This window comes from Crocuta crocuta, unplaced genomic scaffold (assembly GCF_008692635.1).
Source record: "Crocuta crocuta isolate KB4526 unplaced genomic scaffold, BGI_CrCroc_1.0 scaffold131, whole genome shotgun sequence".
Classification (NCBI taxonomy): domain Eukaryota; kingdom Metazoa; phylum Chordata; class Mammalia; order Carnivora; family Hyaenidae; genus Crocuta; species Crocuta crocuta.
Genome location: NW_027528977.1, coordinates 15,802,623 through 15,816,126, shown reverse-complemented (window position 1 = coordinate 15,816,126; position 13,504 = coordinate 15,802,623). Strand labels below are relative to the sequence as shown.

General features: G+C 43.0%; 1 protein-coding gene and 1 pseudogene across 1 annotated transcript in view; one reads left to right on the top strand and one right to left on the bottom strand.

The window, feature by feature from the left end:
- DOCK2 (dedicator of cytokinesis 2) overlaps nt 1-13,504 on the top strand; it is a 415,343-nt gene that overhangs the window by 1,071 nt on the left and 400,768 nt on the right. The window lies entirely within an intron of this gene.
- On the bottom strand, nt 1,585-2,051 carry LOC144225903 (small ribosomal subunit protein eS25 pseudogene; annotated as a pseudogene).

The window sequence follows — 13,504 nt, the reverse complement described above, 5'->3', positions numbered from 1 at the left end:
AGAGCCAAGTGGGGTGGGAGGGTGGGGAGATTAAATACAGTAGTCCCAAGGCCACTGTTGGAGAAATGCTGCCCTGGAGAGTTCAACATTTATCTATTCATTTGCTTAGCTCTAGGCACTATGGAGTATTTTAAGATGAATGGTCCCCATCCAGAGAACAAACAATAGTCTACACCCTCGAGGGGGGTCGGTTTCTTCATCTGTAAAACGGGAAGTTTGAACTAAATCCCAAAAGGACCATGTTTAACCTCAAAGCCTCTCTGACTTTGGCCCCTATAGCTGGGGATATTAGGCTGAAATTTTTCTCAAGTTAAGATGGAGACTGTTAAATAGGGCAGACTATTGTGGGTGGAGAGGCCAGTGTAGTGTAGGAGAGGAAAGCTGGACCTGAAGGAAAGAAGAGAGGTGTGCCTTTCACCTGAAGGGAATGACTATGCTCAGAGTAAGCTGGAGCCGTGTTTTGGAAGGCCAAAAATCCTAGGCTAAGCAGTTGAGACTTTTTCTACTTTGGCAGTGGGGAGCCAAGGAGGGCTTCTGTGCAGGGAAGAGGCGTGAGCAGATTTGTGCTGAAGCCAGTGTGGAGGGAGTTTTGGTGGACAGCAAGGCAAAGGTGCCTGGGCAGCAGACAAGACACAGTATTGGTGGTCTAGGGTATGTAGGGCAGTTGGTGAGGGAAATTGAGTGATGTAGAAGAGTCCCACCCTCCATCCCAAGGGCTGCAGTGCATTCCTGCTGTGAAGGCCTGTGCTATAGTGTGAATATCACCGGCTCTAGTGCCAGATTGCCTGTTCTTGGATTCCAGCTTCTAACACTTCCCAACCCTGTAGACAAGTTACTTACTCTCTCCAGGCCTCAGTTTCTTTGTCTGTATAATGGGGATAATAATAGTACCTGCTTCCCAGGGTTATTGTAAGACTAAATGAATTAATCCACATAAAGTCCCTAGAATGGCAATGGTACAAAGCAATCCTCACTAAATGCTATCAGTTATTATTCTTAGTCTTTGTCCTCTGCATGGAGGTTAAGTTGAGGACATGACATCACAGGATGGGATAGAGTTACAGGATGGAATGAGGTTCCCACACTCCCTAGGAGGGGAAATCCCACCTATGTGCTCAGAGATTGGGAACTCTGTTAGGCCCTAGGCTCAGAAGTTTCTTCATCTGATAGTATAGCTGACATTTTTTATGCTTACTTGTGAAAATTCCATTTCATTGGGGGCCAGAAGGTCCGTGATCCTCCAGGGAGCCAGAGAGCATTTGGTAGGTGCCTGCTCACCAAAGGAATCTCTTTTGTCTGCAAATGAATGCTGGACTAAGGAAGGTAACCTCCAGGCCTGTTTGTTAGGCCCAGGGTAGATGGAAGGAGAAGGCAAGGTTTAGGTTATGACGAAATGGGGAACTGGAGTCATGGAACAGAAAGACCTAATAGTAAGGAGTCTGGATTCTAGTCCCAACACCATCACTATGTGCAGACAGATCTATGATCTAGTTTTCTCATTGTAACTTAAAAAATTAATATCTTTTTATTTCAAGGTATTCTTTTTAAAATTTTTTAAATGTTTATTGATTTATTTATTTTTTATTTAATAAAGTTTTATTTTCCAAAATGTACAGTTGGCAGGATCTGTTCATGCATCTTCACCAGCAGCTGGGGCATCTCCACCCTTGGTGTTTCTGGTGTAAATTACTTGGGCTCTGTGCTTTGAAACCAGTTTAATAAGTCCTTTACTAAGGAGCTCCTGAAGGGCTGCCCTGGCCAGGGAACCTCGAATCTTCAGTCTCTCAGAAACAACAGCTGGAGTTATACGCTTATAATTGGGAACTTCCTTACAGAGTTTGTCGTATGTTGCTTTGTCAAACAAGACCAGGTTATTGAGCTTGTCCCGAACTTTGCCTTTGGACCACTTCTTCTTTTTGGCCTTGCCTCCAGATTTATTCACTGGATCTTTGTCTTTTTTGGCCGATTTCCCGGCATCTTTCTTCTTCTTGTCGTCCTTGGGCGGCATAGCTAAGCTCAGAGAGCAGCGGCCACCACTGCAACCTCGCTAAGATGTCAGACAAAAAGCTTGTTTGTTTATTTTTGAGAGAGAGAGAGAGAATACGAGCAACGGAGGGGCAGAGAGAGAGGGAGACACAGAATCTGAAGCAGGCTCCAAACTCTGAGCTGTCAGCCCAGAGCTCGATGAGGGGCTTGAACTCACAAACCATGAGGTCATGACCTGAGCTGAAGTTGGAAGCTTAACCGACTGAACTTAACACCCAGACGCCCCTAAGGTGTTCTTTTATGAAGAGCATTTGAAATAATGAGTACGGCGGCTTTGAAGAAGAAAAGAGAAACATATAAAGGATTAAGGGGTTCTTGAAATATCTCCAGAGTCCCAACCAGGCCTAAAACACAAGGAGAATCTGAGCTTTGCTTTCCTATTTGGTTTCCTTGTCAGTGCTGGTAACATTAGCCAGCCTTCTTCTGGCTTAAATCGCAAGGATTGCTGGTGTCTATCTATATGTTTCAGGGGCTGGCTTAACAGGAGGCTCCTTCGTCATCAGAGCCACTGGCTTCTTGCTCATCTTGTTGTCTGGTGGGCAGCCAGTTGACTCTTCATATAGATCCATAGTCAGATTATTTTTCCTTCCTTGGGAAAGGAAGGAAACATGTGCTCCATTAGAATTCCAGAGAGTTCCAGAGGTGAAATAGGTGTTTCCAAGGACAAAACAGTGTGACTATGAAGAAAGAAAGGGCACAAACTCTGCCTTTGAGGAGACATATGTAATGTTAGAAGCTTCGACTGTGAAGTCAGAACTGATTTTAAATATGGGCATATTTCTGTATCAATATAGTGGTGGTAATGATGAATAATATGGGTTTTGGGAGATTGTTGTGAGGATTGGATGGGGAAATGCAGGAAAAGCGTTAGTAATGTGGTTGCGTCAATGAAAGTTAGCGACTAAGGTCAAGGGGGTTACCTGATAGTTGCGGAGCCAAGAGAAACACAGAGTAATGCCAGATTCAGGATTGTTATGCCTTCCATGAGTGTAGTACTTTGTGGTTTTACAAGACCCATTTTTGTGCAATATCTTTGGTTCCAGAACATTTATGGGAGGCATTATTTTCATGTTATACATTAAGAAATCAAGGCCCAGAAATAGATGATGAGCATGGAGGAGGGCACTTGTTGAGACGAGCACTGGGTGTTATATGGAAACCGACTTGACAATAAACTATAAAAAAATAAAATAAATAAATAAAATATTTTTGTTACACTCTTAAAAAAGTAAAAAAAAACAAAAACAAAAACAAAACCCAAAAAACAAAACAAACAAAAAAAGCATTAAAAAAAAGAAAGAAATCAAGGCCCAGAGTTCATATAATTTGGAAGTACTTGAGCGTGGCCTTAAATTCAATTGACTTTAGACCCCAGGCCCTTTGCACCACACTAGGATGGAATCTGGGAAGGGGAACATCATAGAGAAGGCAAGATGTTGGAATGTATGTGGCATTTGGGTCAAATAATCAATATTTTCCTTTGGTTTTATTAGATGTTTATGTTTACAATGAAAAAAAATGAAAGCAAAACAAAAACAAAAACAAAAAACTTTGGAGCAGTAGATTGCAGCCAGATTTTGAAGGACTTTGAGCACCAGCCTTATAAGTTTGGACTTTGTTCTGTGCACAATGGAAGTTTTGAGTAGGCATGTCATTTGTAAGAATTTAATATAATTAATTGTGAGAAGGGCAGGGATTGGATGTAAGAGTACAAGAACAGAGGTAGGTGCCAATTTACCTGTCTACTAACTGACTGATTAGTTAACCCTGCAAGAGTCTACTTACAATTAACATTTCCTTTTCACCTTTACTGTGTTAATCCTCTCTGCCTGAGTCTCAGTGATGAGAGCTTCTTCCTTGAAGGAGAGAAGGTAGAACAGAAAGGGGGAAGAGGAAAGAGTGTAACAGTATTAGTTAGGAGTAAGTGTGACTAGGTGATAGAATACCTCTAAAAACAGTGGCTTACCCAAACCAGAAGTTTATTTCTCTCTCAAATAGAAAACCCAGAAATGGTCCTAGAAGAGGGGGTCATGGTCTACTGTGCTGCTTCCTCACCATGAGGCTGCTGCCTCCTGAACTGAGCTGGTTGTTCCAGCTCCAGCTGTCAGGTCCCCCTTCCAGCCAGCAAAAAAAGATGAAGGGAAGCAGAAGGACATGACCTTTCTCTTTAAGGACACCTACCTGAGTGCCCACTATATACTTCCTCTTGTATCCTATTGGCTAAAACCTAATCACATGACTGAGGAGGGAAGCTAGGAAATGTAGTCTGTAACATAGGCAGCCACCCACCCCGCTGAAAATTAGGGGTGCCATTTCTTTTTTTTTTTTTAATGTATATGTATTTATTTATTTATTTATTTATTTTTACAAATAGTTTATTGTCAAATTAGTTTCCACATAACACTCAGTGCTCATCCCCACAAGTGTCCTCCTCCATGCCCATCCCCCCTCCCCCCCACATCCATCAGTCTTCAGTTTTTGTCAGCATTCAAGAGTCTCTCATGGTTTGCCTCTCTCCCTTTCCCCCACCATTTCCGCCCTTCTTCTCCCCCTTGTTCCTCCGTCAAGTTCCTCCTAATCCTCCTATACGTGCAAACATATGATATTTGTCCTTCTCTGCCTGACTTATTTCGCTCAGCATAACACCCTCAAGGTCCATCCATGTTGCTACACATGGCCAGATTTCATTGTTTCTCATTGCCATGTAGTATTCCATGGTATAGATAAACCACATCTTCTTGATCCATTCATCTGTTGATGGACACTTAGGCTCTTTCCATGTTTTAGCTATTGTGGAGAGTGCTGCTATGAACATTGGGGTACATGTGCTCCTATGCATCAGCATTTCTGGATCCCTTGGGTAAATTCCTAGCAGTGCTATTGCTGGGTCATAGGGGAGTTCTATTGTTAGTTTCCTGAGGAACCTCCACACTGTTTTCCAGAGGGGCTGTACCAGTTTACATTCCCACCAACAGTGTAGGAGGGTGCCCGTTTCTCCACATCCTCGCCAGCATCTAGAGTTCTCTGATTTGCTCATTTTAGCCACTCTGACTGGCGTGAGGTGGTATCTCAGTGTGGTTTTGATTTGTATTTCCCTGATGAGGAGGGATGCTGAACATCGTTTCATGTGTCTGTTGGCCATCTGGATGTCCTCTTTGGAGAAGTGTCTGTTCATATCTTCTGCCCATTTCTTCACTGGGTTGTTTGTTTTTCGGGCGTGTAGTTTGGTGAGTTCCTTATATATTCTGGATATTAACCCTTTATCTGATATGTCATTTGCAACTATCTTTTCTAGGGGTGCCATTTCTAAGGGAGAAGGGGAAGATGGATATTTGATGATATGTCTAAGGCAGCCGTAAGGAAATACCATAGACTGGGTGGCTTGAACAATAGAAATTTGTTTTCTCATAGTTCTGGAGGCTGAAGCCCAAGACCAAGGTGTCAGTAGGTTGGTTTCTCCGGAGGCGTTGGCTTGCAGACACCTGCCTTCTCATGGCTTTGTCCTCATGTGGTCATCTCTGTGCACACTCACCCCTGGTGTCTCTTCATCTTAAAAGGATGCCAGTTTATATGGCATTAGGCCTTCACACTAACAGCCTCATTTTACTTTAATCATGTATTTAATTAACTGACCCCCAAATATGGTTACATTTTTAGGTCCTGGGGATTGAGACTTTGACAAACGAATTTGTGAGACTAGGCATGGGTAACAGTTGAGTCCATAAGGGATGACCCATCATCTGTGGTATGACATTTAGGGACAGGTCAGGCTTTTCAGAGAGAGATGGGGGTGGGAATTGGTGTGGGGGCTTCAGAGATGCCTAGAAACCTCTTCTCTATGCAGGTTGTCTCTGGTTATGATTGCAGACAGTGTTGGGGAGTATTGGTGGTGACTTCTAAGGCTGTGAGGGGGGATATGTTCTATGCCTCTCCCTAGCTTCTAGTGGTTTGCTGGCAATCTTTGGTGCTTCTTGGCTTGTAGAGTCATCATCCTGATTTCTACCTCCATCTCCACACAGTGTTCTCCCTGTATATGTGTCTTTCTCCAAATTTTCCCTTTTAATGAGGACACCTCTCCTTATTATATTAGAGTCCATCCTAATGACCCCATTTTCACTTGATTACCTCTGTAAAGACTCTATCTCCAAATAAGATCACATACTGATCTACTAGGGCTTAGGACTCTTAGCACATTTTCCGTTTTTGGGAGGGGCACAATGCAAACCATACTAGGCTCTGCAAAAGTAGAGAAAGGGTCTTTTCCATGTCTTGATTGGGGAATACAGATGAATCTGAGACCACCCCCAGTTTCAGGAATGCCCATGATGCTGTTGTAGTACAGGACCCTGGACAGAGCTGGTTCATGCCAAAATGGACAGACTTGGAGTGGGCAGTGGGTACTTGAATCTTATGCAGCACAGCCTCTTATTAAAGGAACAAAATCCATTCAGACTGTTTCAATTAAAAGCTGTGCGGTGTGTACGTGTATGTGAGGATGGGAGAGGTATATTTTAAGGATCAGGGGAATTTTTTTAAAAATCCAGGAAACGAGAGACAGGCCTCTAGAAGGACCTGAACTGAGGCTACCCTGGAAAGCTCTGCCCGCCTTTCTTGTGGCAATCCAGCTTCTTTTGACACATCAACACTGTTCTCTTTTCCCTCCTCACCAACTCCTTCTAATTCCATTACTCCTTCATAACTTTGATATTCTGATAACACCATAATAGTGTCCCCAGAATGCCACCCACCCCAATTCTGCATGACTTTGCAGTTCAAGTGTCTACTGAATCTTCTATCTGTATTTATTTGTTCAAAGTTCTGAGAGAGAAGATCTCAAGGAGGGATAGAGAGCATTTTTTACTCATTAACTTGTTCAGTCATTTACTCATTCATTCTTCATTTATTTCTTAAATATTTATTGGGGATTTCATATATGCCAGGCACTATGCTAGACATTGAAATTACTAGAATTAGACCAATATGGTTCTTACAGTGTTAGAGCTTATAGTCTAGTAAGAAAGATAAAAAAGGAAAAGGACTTTGTGGACAAATCAATAAACATATAATTACATTATATGTGCCAGTGTAATAAGAGAGTTTGTTCCATGAATAAGAATATTGGAGAGAAGGGTCTGAGAAGGCCTCTGAGGGACAATGGGGGAAAGAATTCCAAAGGAAACACTTGCAGGGATCTTAGTACATGTATCTTTGCTATGGAGGCCAACTATATCTTGGACTGGTCCCTAGAAATTAGTCTGATGCAACAACAACAACAACAACAACAAACGTGTTGGAAATCTTATTCCATCCTACCACCAATTCTTAGGTCCCTGGCTTTCTGCTTTCTAATGCCTCAGCAATTTGAGATTGTTTAGAAGTGCCTGCTGGGCTGGCTCTTTGAGTCCACTAAAGAGATTGTCCTAATCCCCAGGCTTATGAGACTTCATCAGTTAGTGGCTGTCTTGTTCCCAATCATAATGTTTGTATTTGAATGAACCTTAACGGACTGTGTTTACTAAGCTCTACTTCTTCCTGAGATCAATATCCTTATATTGCTGCTGTAGGTAAGAGGCAGGCGGTATAGTCACCATAATATTCCAATTTCTGGATCTTTGGACTTCTTTTTGCTTGTTTGCTTGTTTGTATTTTAAAGCTTACAGGCCTTTAATTTAATAGTCAATTACACATGGCTGCCACATTCTGTGTTCTGTAGCAAATGTTCTGCAAATGGGAAATGATAATGCTTATCACCATCCAGCTCCAGAGGACTCTGGATAGAGACACTACAAATGTTCCCTTTAATAGGCACTTTCTCCTTTCTTCCTACTTCATTTAATTGCTGTGAGTTAAAATACAGTATGGCTGAATTTCTAAGCCTTTTAAGGCTTGGTTTTTAGTTCTCCTTGGAGAAGGTCATCCCTTGCCCATGTGACCTCGACAGGACACTGTCAGCTTCTGCACTGTTTAAAGCTACAGTCATAGAAGCTGGGGTTGGAGTGGATATGACTTCATATCTCACTTTTCCAGACCCCTCTCTAGACATTACTCCAGGGCACATAGAGTTTTCCTGACAATGGACGATCCCTTGAGTCCAAACCTAAACTGTGATGGTAGGAGGAGACCTAGGTAAACACTGTGACTTGCATAGATACAAGATCCAACACAGATTCTGAACACAACGGATGTTGAACAGTCTTTTGTTAGACTGGATTGAGTGGTGGCAATGCTGGGACTGAGCCACCATGATCGGCATGTTGGGTTTTGGCAGAGGGACATACATAGTGCCCGCTGAACCTAGAGGATGTGACCAGGAAGTGGGAATTTGCTGCTTGCCTAACTAGTGGTGTCAGTAGAGAGTTGTCTCAGGATAGAATGTTCTGGGTAGAATAAACAGTCAATGTGAAGGTCGTGAGGAGGGCACCTCTCTGATGTGTGGGAGGTCCCTGAGGCTGGAGGAAAGTAAGCAAGAGGCAGAAGAGTAGGAAATGAATTCTCTGAGGGGAGGTTGTATTGAGTAGTGCCTGGCACATGTAATGACTTCAGCTTTTACTCTAAATGGAAGGAGGTGGGACATTGTAGGGTTTTCAGCAGAATTGTAGAATGCTCTAACTTGTTGGAAAAGAATAATTCTAGATGCTATATGATGGAGAGAGGGGAATTAAATGAGGAATCAGGAAGGCCAGTCAGGCAACTACTACAATAACCCAGGCAGGAGGTGGTGGTGGCCCACACCAGGGAGGCAGCAGTGGAGGAGGTGAGATGTGCTTAGATTCTGGATGTGTGTGTTGTAGGTGGAACAAATGGGATTTTCCTCATAGACTGGAATTGGGTATGAGAGAAAGAGAGGAATCAGGAGTGACTCCAAGGTTTTTGGTGTGAGCAGCAGGGAGACGGGAATTGCATACGGGACTTCCTTCATTAAACTCTTGATCCAAGTTATCGTCCACATTGTGATAAATACTAACATTGCTCACCTTTTTTCAACACGGTCCATTTACAGAGCTCTTGTGCTACTACATTTGCCACCCTGCAAGGTGGGTACTTTTATCATCCTTTCACAGATGAGGAAACGGAGGAGCAGAGACCTTCGGGGTCTCACTGAAATGCAGCCTCTTTCAGGCAGTTTCCTTACACTTCATTCCTGAAGGAACCTCTTCTGTTCTACTGAAGTACTGTTTTCACCTTGTCTTTTAGTTATGTAACAAACTACATGTCACTCCTCCCTCTGGATAGCATATTGTCTGAGGGTAGAACTCTGTTTTGGGGTCAACTTTGAGTCCATCCAGCTCTAAGGCACTAGCAAGAACATGTTACATCAGAGAAACTAATTATTATTCTAACATGGGACCCCTTAGGAATCCAGTGGAAGCTATAAACTTCCTTCTTGCAAATCTGTACATATGCAGTTTTGCATTAGAGTTTCATCATGGCCCATCCATGGAAATGAGTTAAGTAAGAGCCTGGTTAAATTACTCAGTAACTATTTAGTAAACCAATACAATAGACACAGCTAAGGCATTCTGCCCAAGGTATACATTTTTGGTTTTGGGAGCTGTGAAGAACAATAAAGTTGGGTTTTTTTAAATTTTTTTTATGTTTTATTTATTTTTGAGAGAGAGAGGCAGCATGAGCAGGAGGATCAGAGAGAGAGGGGGTCACAGAATCTGAAGCAGGCTCCAGGCTCTGAGCTGGCTGTCAGCACAGAGCCCGACGCGGGGCTCGAACCCACGAACCGTGAGATCATGACCTGAGCCGAAGTCGGACACTTAACCGACTGAGCCACCCAGGCGCCCCACAATAAAGCTGTTTTTATTGTCTATTCATATCAATTAAATTCAATAAGCCCATGTTAAGCGATGGTCCTAAGTTGGGTATTATGCGAAGTGTTGGTTCTGGGCTGGTTTTGATAAAATCACAGTCCCTGCCCTCAGGAAACTTACAATTCAGTAGTAATCTCTCTTTCTTCATTTTGCTCAAGGCAACAAACAACACCATGATTAGTACCAATGTCCCTATTTCACAGGTTGGGTGTGGGTGCACCTTTTGCTTCATGCTACCATGGCTCTGCCATCACCTTCTTCATACTTCATTGCAAGTTCATGTTGAATTATTTGGTTCTTCCATAGAATATAAACTCCATGATAGCAAGACAATGACTTTTGCTCTTCTCCAGCACAGATTAGGTGCTCAGTCAGTCATTGTTAATTGGATGGATGGATGGGTGGGTAGGTGGATGGATGAGCAGGTGGGTGGATAAATAGGTAGATGAATGAGTGGTGGGGGATGGGAGGTGATAGGTTGTAGGCGGCTTTTCACTTTCTAGTGGTCTCATAAGATTTATGAGTGGCCCCATCTTGCCTTCATCTCCTCAGTCCTAACTCTTCCCTGTCAGGAGGCTCAGTCCTATGAGAGCAGCACAACAATAAATGGAGTATTCTTTAACTCTTCCTCAAACATCTGGACCCCTATAGTTGGCCAGTGCCCCTAAACCCAAATAGAGTCACCCTGGGACTCTATTCACATGCTCCAGCTCTCCCTTACTGGGACTGTGTACACATCATACAAATTCCCTCCCCCTTCCTCCCTGCCCTTTCTCCTTTATTCTCCCCCACCTCCTCAGGGGCTCTCACTCCGTTTCTCTCCCCTGGTCTCCCTCTGGCCCTCCTTCTCCTTCCAGCCTCACTTCCTTCATGGGGCCTCTCTTGATCTCTCTCCTCTGAGACTCCACAGCTGCTGTGGTTCACAGCTTAGCCTTTTATTTTTTAAGACAGTTTCTTGTTTCTTCTGGGTTAATTTTGTCTCTTCAATTAGATTTTACAAAAGCTCCAGGACAGCAGGAACTATCCTCTCTCACCTCACTTTTTTAACTTGGAGAGTCAAGCAGAGTGCCAGACACTCCCTTCCCTAGAAGTGAGGGGCTGAAGAAATCAGTCCCTGATTTCATGATATAGCCACTCTTCCAACTCTTGTGTGTGAGTGTGTGTGTGCACCTATAGCAGTCCTGGAAAGGAGAGGGATTCCCATCATGATGCTTTAGAGTAGTAGTACTTATCAACTTAGACAGTATTGACATTTGGGGCCAGATACTTCTTTCTTATGGGGCTGTTCTGTGCACTGTAGGATGTTTAGCAGCATCTCTGACCTCTATCAGCTAGATGATGAAGCTCCTTCACTTTGTCCCTTTACCCTTTCCAGACTGTGACTGCTGAAAATGTCTCCAGACAAAACTGTCCTTAGTTGAGAATCATTCTCCTTAGTTAGAGAACTCATGGCAAACCCGCCTTTCTCTTATTGGCTGAGCATGTCCCTTTGGCTCACCAAAAATGGATATGCAGTTTGGCTTCTCCCTGCTGTGTCACCCTGGACTATTCACTTGATCTTACACTACCTCAGATCTTACTACATTTTACCTCATCTGTAAAATGGGGAAGACAGTGATTGTACCCAAGAAATTATGGTGAGGATTAAGTAGGTGACTGTGGGTAAAGTCCTTGGAATAGTTGGCGCACAGAAAAGCTCAGTGGAGGCTGTAATTCCTCTTACGTCTTCTGGTCAGTGGAGGAATACCTCCTCCTTGGTTACCTCTGGCTGTGATTCTCCCACTGTATTCATTACTCTCACTGGATGTGAGCTCTGGCCTTGCTGCTGGAAGCTTCTGCTGGGTCATCACAGTTGCCCTCCCTGATGCAACATCAGGATGTTGCCTCGGTGCTGAGCCTGTCAACACCTTGCCCAGAGACTTCAGGCAAAATGCTTTGTATTTTCAATGAGTGTGTTTCACTTGGATTGAAAGTGGGCCTGTCAGTAGTTCAGTACCTCTCTAGAGTAGAGACCCTCCAAAGTCCAGCTCAGGGACTAGAGAAGTGAACTCCAGGCAATTGCATTATTTTTCTCCATCGTTGTTTTTACTCCTCCTATATATCTACTTGTCCAAACTCTATTAACACTTGGTATTTGCTGAAGCTTTTACTTTCAAACATGTCAGCGAAGAGCAGGGCCCCAGATGAGGTATGGGTCCACCCTAAAGATCACAGGACACTTACTTGACTGGACTCAAAATTGCCAACCAAGCTGATTCAGCACGGTTGGTAATCTGAAGTAATCTTAAGAAATTCAAGAAAGAATTTAGCTAGAAGAAGGGGCATACCTGCCTTTCATGTTCACATCCCTTCACTTCAGCAAGTTTTTATTAAAGCTCACTAACTATTGATTGAACCTCTACTGTGGGCCAGGTGATGTTCTCAGCACTGGGAATTCAGTGGTCAAAAGACAGACTCAATCTTTACCCTCACTGAGGCTGGAGAAAACAGGAAATGAACAAGTCTAGTATATACTATGTGTGTGTACATATGTATATACACCCATACCCACACATATATCCATCTAGTGTATATATACACACATATATATACCTATACACACACTAAATTGTAACATTAGAAATAGGCTACTAAAAGAAGCAAGAACTTTGGACTCTGATCTGGGCTTGAATCCACTTTTTACCACTTTCTAGCTGTGTGGTCATGGGCAAGTTCCTTAATCTCTGAATTTCTCATATGTTACATAAAGGTGATAGCTTGGAGGATTAGTGTGAATATTAAATGAGGTAATGTTAGTAGAATGCTAGGGATTTTATCTGTCTTATCTGTCACCGTAACCGCAGGACTCAGAACAGTACCTACCACACAGTAGGTGCTCAGATGAATATCTTTGTAAAAATCATATATGCTTGGTAGATAATATATGCCCATTAAGTGTTTACATTATTTTGGTGGGCAAGCAGTGTATAAAGTGGTTAGAATGCACACTTCCAGATCAATTTACCTATCTAAGTTATGAGATGGATAAGTTGTTTACCCTCTTTGTATCTCAGTTTCCTCATCTATAAATCCACGAGAAACACATACTTACCTCCTAACATTGCGCAAACTACAGGGACCCCTGTAGCCATCCTAGTTGTTTCTATGAACTGCATGCTATAACAATGATGTTTACTTTTTCCTTATTTCTCTCAATTTGGGTTCCTGATAAGCTGTGTATCTCAATAAGGTTAAGTGGAATTGGTTACTAATCAATGGATTCTATTTCTAGGATTGTAGAAAGTTTTGCCTGTCTCAAAGTACTGTTTCCACTGGCTTGCCAACCCAGATTTCCAATATGAGAATCCGGATTGGGTTTAATGAGCCCAGATGACCCTGGTACTTTAAACATCCCTTTGATCCTCAGCCATAAGTATTTTGGTTTGAGTGGGCTTGTCAGTAACCAATGGCTGCCTTGGTTCATGGGTGTAGTAGTTTGATGGAGGAAGAAGTCAAATCCTCCCTGTGGATGTGTCAATATTCTCCAGTGTCTAGAGACCTTACATGAAAGGGGAAGTTAGAATGGGTGTCTCTGGGAATCCTGCCACCCACCACTTTTCCATCTTCCTTGGGTGGGCATGACCAGGGTGGGGCAGGCT